This window comes from Elephas maximus, chromosome 23, assembly GCF_024166365.1.
Source record: "Elephas maximus indicus isolate mEleMax1 chromosome 23, mEleMax1 primary haplotype, whole genome shotgun sequence".
Lineage (NCBI taxonomy): Eukaryota > Metazoa > Chordata > Mammalia > Proboscidea > Elephantidae > Elephas > Elephas maximus.
Window position 1 is genome coordinate 64,027,958 of NC_064841.1, and position 12,787 is coordinate 64,040,744.

Genomic DNA, 12,787 nt, shown 5'->3' on the forward strand with positions numbered 1-12,787 from the left:
CTGAGGACTGGTAGTTGGTCAATTAATGTTAAAACGTTGGGCAAAGTGTAGAATTTTAAAGATATGCCCATGTCTTAAGTATTTTATTATAATGTAAACATGCGAATGCAATTCTTTTAACAGTCTTCTGGTGTGGGCGCAGCAAAGGCTTTTTTTTTTTATTATTGCATTTTAAGTGAAAGTTTAAAAATTAAGTCAGTCTCTCACACAAAAACTTACATACACCTTGCTACGTACTCCCAATTGCTCTCGCCCTAATGAGACAGCCCGCTCCCTCCCTCCACTCTCTCTTTTTGTGTCCATTTCGCCAGCTTCTAACCCCCTCTACCCTCTCATCTCCCCTCCAGGCAGGAGATGCCAACGTAGTCTCAAATGTTCACCTGATCCAAGAAGCTCACTCCTCACCAGCATCCCTCTCCAACCCATTGTCCAGTCCAATCGATGTCTGAAGAGTTGGCTTCGGGAATGGTTCCTGTCCTGGGCCAACAGAAGGTCTGGGGGCCATGACCACCGGAGTCCTTCTAGTCTCAGACCATTAAGTCTGGTCTTTTTACGAGAATTTGGGGTCTGCATCCCACTGCTCTCCTGCTCCTTCAGGGGTTCTCTGTTGTGTTCCCTGTCAGGGCAGTCATCAGTTGTAGCCGGGCACCATCTAGTTCTTCTGGTCTCAGGCTGATGTAGTCTCTGGTTTATGTGGCCCTTTCTGTCTCTTGGACAAGGCTTTTTTAAAATACAGAATATATAGGTCTATATTTAATATAGAATGTGAGTCTACTGATTAGAGATTTGTGTAGTCTTTCATAATCTGTACCCATCCTGCATTTATGAGTTCCAGTGTGGGTATCTTTATTAAAGAGAGCGAAAACTTAGTGAAACAATCAGTGCATATTCATTTACATTCTTCCACAATCTCTTATGATTGTTCCACCCGCACCGTTTGGTTTTGTCTTGTTTACAGTTCACCTTAATCAAATTTTCCAAAGCATTCAACTTAGTTTTTATAAAAACAACTCTTTCTTTTTGCCTTTATCAGTTTATGTAATAAGTAAACTATTCAGTTTCAGTAATAAACACAACTGACATACGAAAGTTTGCGAACAAACACAGCTGTCTTGCCGAGCACAGCACTTACTTGTGGGGACAGAAGAGCATAGCCTCCTGGGGAGAGGCCACTGGCCACGAATGCCGTGTGGGCAGCAGGCACACTACTAGAGTTGGCCAAGTGGTGGGCCACTGAAAGAGTTTCTGCTATAGAAGCTAAGAAGTAAGTGGAGAAAGTCACTAATTTTGATTGGGTGAATCACAAAAGATGTCTCAGAAAAGGCAGCATTAAGAAAGTTTAGGGGCCTGTGCCCCTGATTTCTTATTCTGCTTTCTAGGTGACTCCCAAAGCCTCACTAGGTGTGAACAAATGAATGTTGTTGTTAGTTGCTGTCAGGTTGACTCCATGGCAACCCCATGCACAACAGAACAAAACGTTGCCAGGTCCTGGGCCATCTTCATGATCATTGATGTGTTCAAGTCCATTGTTTTTGAGTGCCTTCCAACCTAGTGGGCTCATCACCCAGCACTACGTGGGACGATATTCTGTTGTGATCCATAGGGTTTTCATTGGCTAATTTTCAGAAGTACGTCACCAGGTCATTCTCCCTGGCCTTAGTCTGGAAGCTCTGCTGAAACCTGTCCACCATAGGTGACCCTGCTGGCATTTGACATACCAGTAACATAGCTTCCGGCATCATAGCAACACACAAGCTACCACAGTAGGGAAAACTGACAGATGGGTGGTGGCGGACAAATGAATAACAGCACATTATCTGCTCCCAGTACCAAGAACTAGGGAAGAAGATTTCTTCCTTACCTCCCCACCAGCGGGAAGCTCTCTGTCTCAGCTCACCAGCTCCTACTGTCTGAACACATTGCAATATGAGGAAGAGAATCCGCCCCAGATGTTGCAATGCATTTGCTTTTTAACACATAAATCTGGAATCATTAGTCTTGCTCTCCCTTGCTCTACCCTCCATTCTTCCCCTCCCCTCTCTTTTAGGGCTTCTGTCTTCAATACGGTGTGGCTACCAGGCCCACCACAACTCACTGTTTTTCTAGATGGGAGATTAGACACCAGCAGGTTGCTAAACATGTGATTGAAGTCAAGCCACCCACACAGAATATGAAAAGAAAGCCGCTAAAGATTCATTAAGACACATACGGCTGTGATCTTGTGGGACAATCCAGTCAATTGGCATAATATAGTTCTTAAAGTTTATGTTCTACCTCCCAGTATGGTGAGTAGTGTCTGGGGTCTTAAAAGCTTACAAGCAGCCATCTGAGATACAACTATTGGTCTTTATTTGTCTGGAACAAAAGAGAAAGAAAGAAACCCAAAAATCAGAGAAGGAGCTGGACTACAGCACTTAATTGTCTACATGGACCATTGCCTCCTCCACCTTGAGACCAGAAGAACTAGATAGTGCCTGGCTACCACTACTGAATATTCTGATTGGGAACATAATAGAAGAATCTTGATTAAAAAGGGTGAAAAATATAGAACAGAACTTTGAATTCTTAAATAATCCAGACTTACTGGACCAATTGAGTCTGGAGGGGCCCTGAGACTATGGCCCTGAGTTGTTCTTCAAACCTTGAATTGAAACTGTCCCCTGAAGTCACCTTTAAACTAAGTAACAGTTTAGCTCAAAGAGTAAAGATTTTCACCCTTGCTTAAAAAAATAAAATTATATAAAACCAAAGGGTTTTATTTTAAAGCATAGATGAGAAGGCTGCAGGACACAAAGATTAAGTAAATGGAAGTGAAAAAATAGAACAGAAATAATGAGAATGTTGACAATGTCACTGGTCATTATGTCTGGAAACTGTGGAATGATAGCGGGTTTTGCTGTGTATATTTTCAACAACAACAAAAAGACACAAAAATGGAACATGACGCTATAGATGGAAGCATCATGCCATCCCTCTGCAGCAGTGACCCAAAAAACTCAGTAAAACAGATACCAACTTCAACCCTGGAACCCTAAGTCCCAAATGAAGGAATAAAGAACTCTATATAAAACAAAACTAAAAAATTTACAACTGGAGATGTCAATCTGTAAATAACCACAATATCAGAACAATAAAAGAGGGAATAAATGGTGTAAATATAGAACTTCCAAGTGCAGAGGAAGTCAACGCATTATCAAGCAATAAAAGACTGATTTAAACTGAGGAAGATAGGGGTAAATTTCAAGGTAACCACAAAGAAAGTTAACAAGTCTACTCATCAAAATAAAGAAAAACAAAAACTCTAGTCAACACAAAATCTGCAAAAATGAAAGAAACAAGCAAAAAAATGCACACAAAAAGGAATTCAGCACAGAAGAGTAAGAGGAACAAAGAAAATGTCAACACCACTAAAAAAAGCACTACAAAATGACAGCAATAAACTCACACCTATCAGTAATCACACTGAATATAAATTAAGTGCACCGTTAGAGAGTAACAGAAGGGATTAAAAAAACAGAACCCAACAATATGCAGTCTACAAGAGACACACATTAGAAACAAAGACATAAATTTACAAAAATTCAAAGGATGGAAAAAATATATCAAGCAAACACCTACGAAAAGAGAGCAGGAATGGCAACACCAATCTCAGATAAAATAGACTTTAAAACAAAATTCACCATAAAAGACAAAGAATGGCATTATAATTATATATTATTAAAGAGACAATCGATCATAAAGACATAACCGTAATAAATATCTACACACCCAGTGACAGGCCTCCAAAATACATAAAACAAACTCTAACAGCACTGAAAACAGAAATTGAAGTTCCACAATAATAGTACGAGATTTCAACACACCACCCTTGGTAAAGGACAGACCATCTAGAAAGAAACTCAGCAACGATACAGAAGATCTAAAGGCCACAACCAACCAATCTGACCTCATAGACATATATAGAACACTCCACCCAACAGCCGCAAAGTACACATTCTTTTCCAGCACACATGGAATGTTCTCCAGAATAGACCACTTCTTAGACCACAAAGAAACCTTCAACAAAATCCAAAACCTTGTGATCATACAAAGTATCTTCTAACAGGAAGAGCAAGGGAAAAAAATAAGATATGTGGAAGCTGAATAACACCCTGCTTAAAAGTCACTGGGGAATAGAAGGAATCAAAGATGGAATCAGAAGTTTACTAGAGTCAAAAGAATGAAAATACATCATACCAAAACCTTTGGGATACAGCAAAGGCAGTGCTTGGAGGTCAATTTATAGCACTAGTTGCACACATCAAAAAAGAAGAAAGGGACAAAATCAGAACATTAGCTACACAACTGGAACAAATAGAAAGAGAACAGCAAAAGAAGCCAACAGCCACCACAAGAAAGGAAATAATAAAGATCAGAGCAAAAATCAGAGAATAGAAAAATAGAATCAACAAAATCAAAAGTTGGTTCTTTGAAGGATCAGCAAAACTGACAAACCATTGGCCAAATTGATAAAAAAGAAAAACAGGAAAGGATGCAAATAACCCAAATAAGAAATGAAATAGAGAACATTACAACAGACTCAGCTGAAATAAAAAGGATCACAACAGAGTAGTATGAAAAACTATAAACCCACTGCCATCGAGTCAATTCTGACTCATAGCAACTCTATAGGACAGAGTAGAACTGCCCCATAGAGTTTCCAAGGAGCACCTGGCGGATTTGAACTATACTCCAACAAATATGAAAACCTAGAGGAAATAGACAAATTTCTAGAAAGACATTGCCTGCCCAAACTAACACAAACTGAAGTTGAAAACCTGAACAGACCCATAACAAGAGAAGAGGTCAAAAAAGTAATAAAGAAAAAACTCCCAACCAAAAAAAAAAAAAAGAACTGACCCAGATGGCTTCACTGGAGAATTCTACCAAACATTCAGAGAAGAGCTTACCCTAGTACTACTCAAACTATTTCAGAACACAGAAATGGAAGGAATACTTCTGAATTCATTCTATGAAGCCAGCATAACCCTGATACGAAAACCAAGCAAAGACACCACGAAAGAAGAAAAAAAAAATTACAGAACAATATTTCTCACGAATATAGTTGAAAAATTCTCAACAAAATTCTAGCTGATAGAATTCAGCATCATATCAAAAAAATAATACACCACAATCAAGTGGGATTCATACCAGGTATGCAAGGATGGTTCAACATTAGAAAATCAATCTATGTAATCCATCACATAAATAAAAGAATCACATGATATCTCAATCAATGAAGAAATGGCATTCAACAAAGTCCAACTCCCATTCCTGATAAAAACTCTCAGTAAAATAGGTATGGAAGGGAAATTCCTCAACATAATAAAAGGCATCTATACAAAATGAATAGCCAACATCATTCTTAATGGAGAAAGGCTGAAATCATTCCCCTTGAGACCAGGAACAAGGATGCCCTTTATCAACACTCCTATTTAACATTGCAGTGGAAGTCCTACCTAGAGCAGTAAGGCAGGAAAAAGAAATAAAGGGCATCCAAAATGCTAAGGAAGAAGTAAAACTGTCCCTATTTGTGGATGATATGGTACTATACATAGAAAACCCAAAAGACTCCACAAGAAAACTACAGGAACTAATAGATTTAGCAGAGTAGCAAGATACAAGATAAATATTCAAAAATCAGTTGGATTCTTATACACCAATAAAGAGAATTATGAAAAGGAAATCAGGAAAACAATACCATTTATAATAGGCCCTAAAAAATTAAATAAATAAAAATTTTTCGGAATCAATCTAACCAGGGATGTAAAAGACCTATACAAAGAAAACTACAAAACAGTACTGCAAGAAACCAAGAGACTTACATAAATGGAAAAACATACCATACTCATGGATAGGTAGCCTCAACATTGTGAAAATGTCAATTCTACCCAAAGCAATCTACAAATACAATGCAATCCCAATCCAAATACCAACAGCGTTCTTTTAAGAGATGGAAAAACTAATTAACTTTTTATGGAAAAGAAAGAGGCCCCAGATAAGTAAAGCACTATTGAAGATGAAGAATAAAGTAGGAAGACTCACACTACCTGGCCTCAGAAGCTACTATAGAGCTACAGTAGTCAAAACAGCCTGGAACTGGTACAACGACAGATACATTGACCAATGGAACAGAATTGAAAACCTAGATGTAAATTCATCTACCTATGGTCATCTGATCTTCAAAAAAAAGGCCCAAAATCCATTAAATGAGGAAAAGACAGACTTTTTAACAAATGGTGCTGGCAAAACTGGATGTCCGTCAGCAAAAAAATGAAACAGCACCCACACCTCACACCATACACAAAAATTAATTCAAAATTGATCAAAGTCCTAAATATAAAACCAAAAACTATAAATCAAACCAAATCCATTGCCGTTGAGTTGATTCCAACCCACAGAGACCCCATAGGACAGAGTAGAACCACCCTGGGTTTCCAAGGAGTGCCTGGTGGATTTGAACTGCCAACCTTTTGGTTAGCACCTGTAGCTGTCAACCACTACACCACCAGGGTTTCCAAAACCATAAAGGTCATAGGAAAAAAAAAAAAAGACACATAAATGGTAAAACCCACAAACTCATAGGGAAATCAAGTCTACGAATATACTTTACTGGTCTCAGCACTCAGAAATAGGGACTTTAATGCTTACCTTGACTAATGTCCTCATTTCAGAGAAGCAGTGAGGTTCCAGAGATGCCAGTGACTCTCCGAGGAGGTCACACAGCTACATGGAGCAGGGTAGGTCTCGACCCCAAGTCTCGTGCAGTCCCCATCCAGGAGCTCTTCTGCCACACCGACCTGTAGGGAACTAACTTCTTTTGTAAAAGTTGGAGAAGTAAAGCCCTCAGGCTGGCTCTTCACAATGAAAGTGCTTCCAGGTACTTGACTTCTACCTGTTGCCATCCAGTCTGTTCCAACTCAAGGCCACCCCATATGTGTAAGGATAGAACTGTATGCTCCATGGGGTTTTCAATGACTGTGACCTCATAGAAGTATAGCAGGTCTTTCTTCCAAGGCATCACTGGTTGGATTCAAACAACGGTTTTATTTTGTTTTGTTAACATTTTACTGTTGTTTAGGTGAAGGTTTACAGAGCAAATTAGTTTCCCGTTCAACAATTTATAACAACTTGTTTCATGACGTTGGTTGCAAACCCCTGAATGTGTCAACACTCTCCCCTCTTCCTCCCTGGATTCCCTGTGTCCATTCTCCCAGCTTTCCTGCCCCTACCATCCTTCTGAACTTTGCTTTTGGGCAAATGCTGCTCTTCAGTTAGCATATAGTTGATTATTCTGAGGTGTACATTCCTCACTAGTGTTATTGTTCAATTTATGGGCCGGGCTATAATATGATCTCCGGGAGTGCTCTCAATTCCAAGTTTGAATGGTATCTAAGGGCCGTTATCTCGGAGGTTCCACCAGTCTCTACCAGATGAGTCTGGTCTTATTTATGAGCTTGAATTTTGTTCTACATTTTTCTCCGACTCTGTCCATGACCTACTATTGTGATCCTAGTCAGAGCAGTTGGTAGTGGTAAAAAATATATATAAATTTTTTTTTTTTTTTTGAGTCTTTGGTTTTCTTCACTCTTCTTTTCTCTGGACAGGAAGAGACCAATTGTTGTATCTCAGATGGCCACCACCAACCTTTTGATTAGTAGCTTAGCACTAAACTCTTTGCACCACTCAGGGACCTCTTACCTCTCTCTGAGTTGCCTGGTTCATAAGCTCTGCCCGAGAAAGAGTCTATGGAAAGGACTATGGTTACAGTTATCAGAAAGACTATGGTTACAGTTAGTCTCGGTCACATCCCCACTCATGTACCAGAACTATCTGTGAATATAAAAGATGAGTACATGGATAAAACAAAAGATAGGATTAACAGACTTCTGCAGAAGTACTTAACAGAGAAGCACAGATAAGCAAACTGTAAAAATAATCTTAGGTCCTAGGACAGGGCTCTGCATGAAAGCTGCTCAATAAATTTGGGTAATCAACTTGACCTAGGAAGACAAATGAAAAACTGTAAGGTTTATTCATGGTACCATGGGCATGGAACATTCTGGAAAACTCCCACTGCCCATTAGCCCTACATCCGGGTATCACCTGACCATCTGGGAGGTGGGGCTATAGGCTCACTTTCCAGTGTAACCCCACCCACTGCAGATGTAATGCCTTTTTAACTCTTGGAGGTACCCAAGAAATCAAGTAAGAATAGTAATATTCACTTTATTTTGGCTTTTATGCTTCTTTCAACAGGTGGTGGAAGGTGTGAAGTTGAAAAAAGAGAAGAGGATCCATTTATTTTCCTTCAGTAGGATAAAGAGATTAAGAATACACTAAGACATTATTTTTAAGGTAAGACTAAGCTGTAGTGTCTAGGGATGCACCCAATTAACAATGGGTGATAAACTATTAAACACACATACAACACAAGAAAGTGATTTCTATAGAAGTCAGAAAATGGTTACTCTTGGGGGGAGGGGTTGTGATTGAGGCACGTAAAGGGGCTTCTATGTTGACTGGCTAAGTTCTGATTTTTGAGCTGGGGGTGGTTACAAGGTATTCATCTTAGAAGAATAATAGCAATAATAATATAATAACAATAAATTATGCATTTATTTTACGGAAGAGGTAAAAGAAATACTGTAGGGGTAGAAGAAAGGATACTACAGATTGACAAAATGGCCTAAAACTCTATAAAATGATGATTGATGGCTGGGGTGGACAAGGAGGCAGGTAACTAAGCCTCCGTCACTTGCCAGCCCAGTTATAACTGGGCCAGTGAATATTCTGGGGAGACAGCTGAGTGGGTGAGAGAGCGGTCAGGACTCCATGCTGGTAAGAGGCCTTTAGCATCCACGTGACTGAGGGACATCATTGGTCTTCTGGTAAAGTGACAAGACTTCCTACCCAGTTCTGCCCACGTCGGAGGGATGTGCTGTTGGGATCAAGTAAAATCAGGAGCATGGGCCTGCTTCCTAAAATGTTCAACACCATAAACAAAGCCACTGCTGATGAGTGGCTTCTGACTCATGGCAACCCCATGTGTGTCTGAGTAGAACTATCCTCAGAAATTTTTCTTTTTTTTTTTCTTTTTTTAAATAATTTATTTCATTTTATTGTTGTTGTGAATATACACAGCAAAAACATACACCGATTCAAGTTTCTACATATGTAATTCAGTGACATTGATTACATTCTTTGAGTTGTGCAACATTCTCACCCTCATTTTCTGAGTTGTTCCTCCCCCGTTAACATAAACGCATACCCCCTCTAAGGTTCCTGTCTAGTCTTTCGAGTTGCTGTTCTCAATTTCATTCCATGTAGATAGATCTAAAACAGCGTAATGTTCAAGGCAGACATTCTTTATTAGTTAAGCTAACATATTGTTTTAAGAAGACTTCAGAGGATATATTTGGTTTAAGATGAAAGGTTTAAAGATTATCTCAGGGCAATAGTTTTGAGGGCTCATTTAGCCTCTGTGGCTCCAGAAAGTCTGGAGTCCATGAAAATTTGCAATTCTGCTCTACATTTCCCCCCTTTTGATCAGGATTCTCTTACAGAATCTTTGATCAAATTGTTCAGTAATGGTAGCTGGGCATCATCCAATTCTTCTGGTCTCCTGACAAAGGAGGCAGTTGTTCACGAAGACAATTAGCCACACGTTCCATTTCTTCCTCCTATTCCTGACTCTCCTTCTTCCTCTGTTGCTCCAGGAGAATACAGACCAATTGTTTTGCCTTGGATGGCTGTTGTTGTTGTAGTTGTTAAATGTCATCAAGTCAGTTCTGACTCATAGCGACTCTATGTACAACAGAATGAAACACTGCCCAGTCCTGCACCATCACCACAATCATTGTTATGCTTGAGCCCATTGTTGAAGCCACTGTGTCAATCCATGTTGTTAAGGGTCTTTGTCTTTTTCACTCACTTTCTACTTCACCAAGCATGATGTCCTTTTCCAGGGGCTGGTACCTCCTGATAACATGTCCAAAGTATGTGAGACGAAGTCTCACCATCCTTGCAAGATGTACTTTGGATGGCTGCTAACAAGCTTTTAAGACTCCAGGCACTATGCGACGACCTGAACCAAGGAACTAAATCCCATGAGGTGTTTGGTTGCACATAAGCAGCTTCAGAAGCTACTCTATATTTTCTCCTTTTTTTGTCATTGTTGTCAATATGGAAACTCTGGTGGCATAATGGTTAAGTGCTACCGCTACTAACCAAAAGGTCCGCAGTTCAAGTCCACCAGGTGCTCCTTGGAAACTCTATGGGGCAGTTCTACTCTGTCCTATAGGGTCGCTATGAGTCGGAATTGACTCGACGGCAGTGGGTGGGTTGTCAATATATGTCACACAATGTTTGCCAATTCAACTTCTTACAGGAGTACAACTTATTGACAGCAAGTATATTAACCGACTATACAACACTACCATTGACCAATGCAATTTTTCCGCCACCGTAAAGCAAAAGTCAGTACTCCATCAACAATAGCCTTCTTGCCCCCTTCCCTTCCACCCCTGGTAACCACTAAGAAACTTTGGTCTCTATACATTTGCCTGTTCTTGTCTTTTTACATAAGTGAGGTCACATAATATTTGTCCTTTTGTGATTGACTTATTTCACTCAGCATAATGTCTTCAAACTCCATATTGTAACATGTATGAAGACTTCATTTCTCTTACTGGCTGAGCAGTATTCCATTGTATGTATGTACCACATTTTTTTATCCATTCATCCCATTGATGGGCATTTATTATTTCTGCCTTTTAGATATTGTGAATATTGCTGCAGTGAACAAACAGTGGTGTACAAGTGTCTGTTTGTTTGAATCTCTGCTTTCAAATCTTTTGGGTATATACAGGCAGTCCCTGACTTACAACAGGAGCTCTATTTTGATGACTGTGTCGTAAGTCGGTTCTGACATAAGTCCAATACCTCATTTTTTTTTTTAGTTTTCATTATTATTGTCTTTTATTATCAGTACCTTTATAAATCTGATCTTTATTTCTTTGAGGATTGGAAACATTGCATATAGACATACAGATGTATTTTAACACATACATACATAAAAAATACACAAATTATAAAAATTTACTGACAATGAAGAAGAGTGGAATTTGGCATTTTGTCAGTTGCAGTAATAACTCTATGTGTGGAAGGTTCTGGATCACCTGGATTATCTCTGGAAACAGGGTTGACATTTCTAGTCAGAAGATCAGCAAACTTTGTCCACGTGGTCCTTTTCTTTGTTTTCTTTGTATATTTCACGGTAACATCTCACTGCTTCCCGATCTACCTATCAACTTTGGCAAAGCAATCAGCATTTGAGACTGAAGCCCCTGGGTTTGTTTAGAAAAAACTCCAGATAATTCTTTCACTGTAAAAAATGTTGACAACTTCTCTCCTTCCTCCTCCTCATTCTTTCTTCTTCTTCAGCATTTCTTTCCTCTTCCAAATCCATTAAGTCCTGACCTGTTAATTCACCTTCTTTGTGATCTTTGAAGTGTTCCACATCAGAGCTACCAAGTTCTAAATTCAGCATTCCTGCCATATGGGTGATTTTTCCATCGATAGCTTCTGTCCTGTTATCTTGATCAAATGCTCGGAGCATGTTCACCTAACTCAGTGATTTTTTCCATATCCCCTGCGTGCATTTTCCCATAACTTCCTCCCAGGAAGATGCAATGTTCCAGATACACTGACAGCCGTAAGTGTGGTTTGTGGTAACATGAATACATCGTAAGTCAGGGACTACCTGTGTCAAGGAGTGAAATTACTGGATCATGTGATAGTTCTCTTTTTAGCTTTTTGAGGAACCACCACAATGTTTCCACAACGGCTGTACTGTTTTGTGTTCCTACTAGCAATGGAAAAGGGTTCCAGTTTCCCGACATCCTTGTCAATATTTGTTATTTTCTGGTTTTTTTTTTTTTTTTATCTTAGCTATCCTAGTACGGGAAACCCTGGTAGTGTGGTGGTTAAGTGCTACAGCTGCTAACCAAAATACCAGCAGTTAGAATCCACCAGGCACTCCTTGGAAACTCTATGGGACAGTTTTACTCTGTCCTATAGGGTCACTATGAGTCGGAATTCACTCAACGGCAAGGAGTGAGATGGTATCTCATCATGGTTTTGCTTTGCATCTCTCTGATGGCTAATGACGTTGAGCATCTCTTCGTGTGTTTGGTGGCCATTTGATTGTCCTCTTTGGTAAAATGGCTATTCAAGTCTTTTGCCCATTTTATGATTGGCTTGTCTTTTTGTTGTTGTCAAAGTTTTATATATGTATCAGTTATTAGAGTCTTATTGGATATATGGTTTCCAAAGATATTCTCCTAGTTTTGTCTTTTCACTTTTTTTTTTTTTTTTTGTAAAATCTTTTGGTGAACAAAAGTATTTAATTTTTATGAGATCCTGTTTATCTATTTTGTCTTTTGCTGTTTCTGCTTTCATTATTATGTTTGATAACCCATTGATGAAAACTAGGCCTGACACCGTTGCCCCTGCATTTTCTTCTAAGAATTTTATGGTGTTGGTTTGCACATTTAGATCCTTAATCCATTTTGAATTTGTTTTTGTGTGTGGTGTGAGGCATGGATCCTGTTTCATTTTTCTGCAGGTGGAAATCCACTGAATGGACTTAACACCCTTGTCAAAAATCAGTTGACCATAGATGTGTGGACTTATTTCTGGTCTCTCAATTCTATTCCATTGGTCTATGTATCTGTTGTTATACCAG